The 6,363-nt window shown below is 47.8% G+C and overlaps 1 long non-coding RNA gene across 1 annotated transcript; it reads right to left on the reverse strand.

Moving 5' to 3' along the window:
* Positions 1-7: 7 nt before the first annotated feature.
* Positions 8-6,363, reverse strand: LOC105272452 (uncharacterized). The gene is made up of 3 exons (XR_892763.1): positions 6,296-6,363; positions 2,949-2,950; positions 8-95 (listed from the first exon to the last, which is right to left on the reverse strand). It is a non-coding gene; the product is annotated as an uncharacterized lncRNA (long non-coding RNA).

The following is a 6,363-nucleotide window of genomic DNA, read 5'->3' on the forward strand; positions in this document are numbered from 1 at the left end:
GACGCAATGTGATTTCTGCCCAGTGCTCTGAATGTCAACGTGAAGAAATTCAAGCAAGCGCGGGTAAACGGCGGGAGTAACTATGACTCTCTTAACTAAGTAACTATGACTCTCTTGTCGGTGTCGGTCGTGGAATAAGTGCTCTCGTGCCTTTTGCAATTTTTCGTTCGGAAAAAGTGGTCCAAGCGATACGAAAAGTACACTAAAAGTTTCGGCTCGCCGAAGTGGTCATTTTAATGTAATCAGTACCTAATTAAACTAAAAGTGCAAACAGTAATTAGTGGATTTGTTAGTGCTGTGTTTGGCGTGCACATATCTTTTCTCATTAGTTGTGGTCAGCCATTGTGGTGACGTAGTATATCAACTCTGACTGGCAGCGCCATCTAGTTCAGTGCACTAACTACTTTCTCTTTACCGATCGTCTAGGCTGCTCAGTACACCGGTTATATAGATTGTGACCGCATATTGACTCTCGGTGCGTTACCATCAATAGTACGGACTATTCACCGTAGCGCTATCTATCGTTATATATAGGCTTTACAGACTTATCGACAACGCTACATTATCTTCTGTAAATGAATTATCGTGATACGTGAAGGCGTTATCTACTGTGACACTTGAGTTCATCGACAGTTGATACGCTCTAACAACACCATTGCCGTTCGGTACAACGCTATACATACCATCTACCGTCGTGCTATATCCTTAAGTGGTATGGTCAATTCCGGTACAACTTACCATCATTATTAGAGCCAACTGATAACAGTTCGTGAATAGTAAGAGATCATCTTATGGCCACTTTACCATCCTCTATTACGAATCGAACTCCACTCTGATGCGATAATCCTGCTCCTTTCCACTGTTATTGAGTGACTCTATTAATGACGGGACGTGGTGCTACTAATAGTGGACCACACATACCTATCAGCAGCAATCTCCCACATTGGTGAAGTATCGACACTCTGTGTTATTACTAATCTGTTATGCTGTAATAGCTAGTTCCCGTAATGCCTCCTAAACATCCCCCGAAGCAGAAGTCCGACTCTCAACGTACATCTCAGACGAAAGACGGCCCCTCCATAAAACCCACTGTAGTAGAATGTTTCGTCGATCTAGCAAAGGGCCTGCCACAGCTTAATACGCCAAAGCAACAGGGTGACAGACAACGGAGGCTTAGCTTTCACAAGGACAGTGGGAAGAAAGACTCAGCCAACCTGAAGAATGTAGGCTTTGGTGACAGCCCTTTCCAAGGCAACTCTAGGAACAAGAAGGCACGGAAAGCCTCCAGCTCACCGCCCCCTTTAGTTAATGAAGCAGACCTTCCTTTGGACTACTCAGACTTGGACAATATTTCCAAAGAAATGGACGAGCGCTGGCAGAAAATCAAGCCACTCTTCGAGGATGTCAACCTTCTAGACCCAGATATTCCTGGCCTCCCAGCGGTCGTAGCTGCCATGGAATTCTACAAGCGCACGGCGGAAAAACTGATGACTGCCTACACAGTCATTGCGGTGAGAACAGTGACAACTGAGTCATTTGGCAAGGAGGTGCTAGCGGCTGTAAAGAGCGCATCATCTGCACAATCTCAAGCGCTTGACCAAGCAGGCATAGCGGACATGGTACGGTCATTTGTCAAGGAGGAAGTAAGGGAAATTGTGAGGGATGAGCTAAAAACCACACTTAGCGATCATCACATGGAAACCGAACACCCTTGTTCTGGTGAGCATCAGCTGTCAGTTGTCAGTCAGTCAATCAAGCAGATATCGGAGAAGGTGGAGGAAGTCCTCAAATGTGTACCTACTACTCAAGAGCGATCATATGCCGAAATCTCGAAGCGGTCTGCATCTTCCAAGGGTACGATAATCAGAGTATCTCCTGATAACGAGGTATTGGTCGACAACGAAAAAGCCATTTTCATCCAGCCACTACCAGAGTCTTCAGCAAAGTTTAAATCCTCGGATGATGTCAAGAAAGCACTCACGAGTCACATAAACCCCGCCCAGTTCGGGCTTAAAGTTTCCAGAATGGTGATGCTGCGTGAAAGAGCTGTCAAACTAGTCGTTGTAGCTGGGGACGTAGCATCTCTAGCGAAATCTGCGGAACTGAAGCAGTGCGGTTTAATGGCGCGAGAACCAAGGAAGGTGAATCCCAGACTGCTCATTCGCGGCGTCCCTGCTTCTTCCAATCCCGACGAGGTTATCCAAAGCCTAAGAGAAAGCAACCTACCAGCTAACCATGATGAGGAAATCAAGTTTGTATATAGATACCCCGATGGAAAGCGCGCCACTACAAGTCTCGTAATCGAAGTCTACCCCGAGACGAGAATTGAACTTCTGAAAAACAACAAGGTGTTCATAGGCTACGCCTTATGTCGCATTGAGGACCATATACGGGTGCTTCAATGCTTTAAATGCCTCGACTTTCATCACTTGGCCAAAGATTGCAGAGTTCCCGATGACGTATGCGCCCACTGTGCAGGTGTACATGAGACTCGAAATTGTTCGAAGAAAGATCCCTCCAGATGTGCAAACTGTTTGATGGCTAAACTCGAGCGAACTGATCACTCCGCGTTTGACAAAGTCAACTGTCCGATACTGACACGAAAGATTGCGGAGAGGGCACGAACGATACGGTTTGCACCCGATGACTGAACAATTCAGTGATAGTCGCCCAAGAAGAGAGGTGGGGAGTGACATCCTGCCGGCGCAAGATTGCGCACCTCTCTCTTTACTACAACAACTTACCGGCCGCGCAAAACATCATCGCGATAGTAAAACAAATTGTCAAACCGTCTCATCTAGAGGCAACCTCACCGATAATCATATTCAATATAAACAAAATGAATCAGGAGTACCCGACAGTATCTCTATACAGTCGGTCGGTGAGCATACCCGTAGCTTAACCAATCTCAATCGCAACGAAGCTGATGCCAGCGTGATCCCACCGACGGCTTCTGAGATGATTCAGTGTCCGCACTGTGATCGTGCATTTAAGACTAAACAAGGCCTTGGAGTTCACAGAGCACGGAGCCACCCTCAAGAAAATAATGAGCAGATAGTAATAGAAAGGACTAAGGCGCGATGGAACCCAGAACACCTACGGATGCTGGCTGCTGCTGAAGCCAGAGCCCCACCCACTGTGAGGTTCATGAACGAATATCTGTTCAGAGAAGCAGGTACCGGTAGGACGCTGGAGTCACTGAAAAAACAGCGTCACTCTAGTGCGTACAGGATAATGGTCCAGCAATTCAAGGACGAGCTCGGACAGCCAAAAAGGACCGCCCATGAAGAACGAAACAGTGTGCAGCTGGAAGGTGGACCCGTGAGTAAGGACAATACCTCGCCATACCAAGACCAACCACAGATGACTCCCATTCCAATCCGCGATGCTCCACCTCCTACGCAGATTGATAGACTCCCAATGACTGAATCAGCCCCGGAAGCTGACAAGCACTCACAAAGTCACATGGAACTACACCTTCGTGAAGACCTGGCTTTCCTACACAATAACGCTTCTGACATTTCTGGCGGCCGCGCGCTTGAGAAAGCAGTACTAGAAGTCCTAAATGGAAGAGACCCTGAACAATCTCTGGTCGACTGGTTCCACCTGCAATTCCCAAACGCTGCACATACTACACGTTTACGAAGGGGCCGCCGCGGACCCGTCTCCAATATCCAACTCTCAAAACGTAAGCAACGTCAGAGGGACTATCGAGCAATCCAGGTACTATGGAATAAAAACATGTCGAAAGCAGCGAGCAAGATACTGGACGGCGACGCAGACAAGGTCCCCCACCCGAGCTTAAAAACTCAGGAGAAATTCTGGCGACCCATTCTAGAAGACAAGCAAGAGCTCCCTTCAACGTCAATGGATACTTGGACCATAGATGACTCCCTGAAAGACATTTTCATGCCGATTACGACAGATGAGGTAATTGAGTCAAAATCAGATGCAAGATCAGCTGCAGGCCCCGATGGTGTGAGCGCAGGCGACTGGCTACGGAAGGTCCCTGAGAGAATCAAGACCATAATCTTTAATGCAATCCTATACTCTGGAAAAATTCCACCAATCTGGAGAGACAGTCGCACAATCTTGATTCCCAAAGAGAACGGTACACTGGATCCGGCCAAATTCAGACCGATCTCTATCTCTTCAGTGGTCCTGCGCCATATGCACAGAGTCCTGTCGAATCGCCTGCTTGAGAAACAACTCCTGGACGAAAGACAACGTGCGTTCATCAAAGCTGATGGCCTTGCAGATAATGTATTCGTACTCTCCACCGTCATCAACGATGCCAGAAGCAGGCTAAGGGAACTTCACGTCGCTGCTATCGATGTGAAAAAAGCCTTCGATACTGTCTCCCATGGAGCGATAGAAAGAGTCCTGCAGGACAAGGGGTTCCCACCAGAATTTGTGAAATACATAATGACCATGTATACATCGGCAGTAACAGTGCTGGAGATAGACGGAGAAAGGTCCTCTACGATTCATCCCGGGCAGGGAGTGAGACAGGGTGATCCGCTCTCTTCTCTAATATTTAACATGGTCATCGATGTTATCATCAAGAGGATACCAGGGTTCTACGGATACAATCTGGGTGGGGTGCAGATCAACGCATTGGCTTTCGCTGATGACCTAGTCCTATTGACAGAATCCAGAGAAGGGCTGCAAGACGTCCTGGACGGTGTTGTCAGAGACCTGGCACTGCACGGTCTTTCGCCGATGCCGAACAAGTGCTTAGCTCTTTCTCTCGTTCCATCCGGAAAGGTGAAGAAAATTCGAACTTTATCCGCGAAAACTTTTAGGATTGCGGGGTGTTACATACCACAAATAGGCGTCGCTGATACATGGAAACATCTAGGCGTCACTTTTTGCCACAAAGGACCCGCTGCAGCGCGCATTGACATCGAGGATCCACTGATGAAGATCACACAGGCCCCCTTAAAACCTCAGCAACGCCTGACAATGCTAAAGATGTTCTTGTTGCCACGATTCACACACAGCCTGGTCTTCGGTCGGTCGAATTCTGGCATGCTGCGAAAATTAGATAGAACCGTCCGCAAGTTCGTGCGGAACTGGCTTTTCCTACCAACAGATGTTCCACTAGGGTTCTACCATGCTCCGATCTCCGATAGCGGGCTAGGAATAATGTCCTTCGAATCTGCCATCCCAGAGCTCCTGAGACGCCGCCTGATAAACCTGTCCTGCTCTGACTTCTCCATAGCGAGAGCTATCAGGAATCAGGACTGGGTAATCTCCCGATTAAAATGGTGCGACCAAGCACGAGTCGAGAACTCTGATTGGGCCAAGAAACTGCATGCGTCTGTGGATGGCTGGGAGCTCCGTGAAGCCCGGAATTCCACTCTATCTACGTCATGGCTTCACGATCCATTCGTGACAATCCCAGCAAGAGAATTCATTCAGAACGTGCGGACCCGAATCAACGCCCTTCCGTCTAGAGTGAGAACCACGAGAGGCACCTTCCGGAGACAGAATGAGTCGATCCTATGTAGAGCTGGATGCGGTGAAACTGAATCGACAGCACACATAATACAGAGATGTATGAGAACCCACGGAGGAAGAGTCCTGCGCCATGACGCCATATGTGGGACTGTGGCCAAGCTACTCAGGGCGAAAGGCTTCGAGGTGCATCAGGAAGAGACCTACCGGACGAGGGAAGGAGCCAGGAAACCAGACATAATTGCTGTGAATGATGCGGGCGCCAACATTATCGACGTGCAGATTGTATCGGGAGCTCGACCCCTCCAGCAAGCTCATAACACGAAGCGCCAGAAGTATGCGAATAATTCTGATCTCTTGAATTCTGTTTCAGATAGATTTCAGGTAATACCGGCCAGCATCCGAACATCATCTGTCACCATTAGCTGGCGCGGAATATGGTGTGGTGAATCCGCAGAGTTCCTAAGGTATCTGGGTATTCCAAAAAGTTCGCTGAGAGGAGTGACAACCAGAGTATTGCAAGGGTCCCATTTGAACTTCAACCGGTTCAACGCCATGACGTCTGTAGCAAATCACGCTCAATGGCCCTGGAGACCACGTGGCACAGCAAATGATTGAGATAAATTTAACTCAATAATTATTTTATATTATATTTTATTTTATGTTATCTCATTTTACTTTCCCAATTTAAAAATTTTTTTTTTTTTTTGTTCCATTATTTAACACAACCAGGCAGCGGCGCCTCTCGCTCTGACTGGTCTATGTTTGCCTTAATGGTATGTTACCGTACCCATGCGGCTCATGGGAAATAAACGCACAGCTGTGTGCAATTAACTAGCCAAATGCCTCGTCATCTAATTAGTGACGCGCATGAATGGATTAACGAGATTCCTACTGTCCCTA

This window comes from Fopius arisanus, unplaced genomic scaffold (genome assembly GCF_000806365.1).
Source record: "Fopius arisanus strain USDA-PBARC FA_bdor unplaced genomic scaffold, ASM80636v1 scaffold00179, whole genome shotgun sequence".
Taxonomy (NCBI): domain Eukaryota; kingdom Metazoa; phylum Arthropoda; class Insecta; order Hymenoptera; family Braconidae; genus Fopius; species Fopius arisanus.